This window comes from Galeopterus variegatus, unplaced genomic scaffold (genome assembly GCF_000696425.1).
Source record: "Galeopterus variegatus unplaced genomic scaffold, G_variegatus-3.0.2 Scaffold3428, whole genome shotgun sequence".
Taxonomy (NCBI): Eukaryota; Metazoa; Chordata; class Mammalia; order Dermoptera; family Cynocephalidae; genus Galeopterus; species Galeopterus variegatus.
Window position 1 is genome coordinate 59,776 of NW_007729539.1, and position 579 is coordinate 60,354.

Genomic DNA, 579 nt, shown 5'->3' on the forward strand with positions numbered 1-579 from the left:
AGCGTTGCTTTGGCTATACGTGGTCTTTTGTTATTCCATACAAATGTCTGGAGAGTTCTTTACATTTCTGAGAAAAAGAAATCAAGCAGGAATTAAAAAAATTTATTGAAACTAATGAAAATAATGATACATCATACCAAAACCTGTGGGATACTGCAAAAGCAGTATTAAGGGGGAAATTTATTGCATTAAATGCTTACCTCAGAAGAATGGAAAGATGGCAAGTGAACAACCTAACACTGCACCTTAAAGATCTAGAAAAACAAGAACAATCCAAACCTATAATTAGCAGATGGAAAGAAATCATCAAGATCAGAGCAGAACTTAATGAAATTGAAACCCACAAAACAACACAAAAGATCAATGAATCAAAAAGTTGGTTTTTGAAAAGATAAATAAAATTGACAAACCATTAGCATGGCTAACAAAAAAAAGAAGAGAGAAGATTCAAATAACAAAAATCAGAAATGAAAAAGGTGATATTACAACTGATCCATCTGAAATACAAGGAATCGTTGGAGACTACTATAAACAACTATACGCCAACAAGTTTGAAAATCTGGAAGAAATGGATAAATT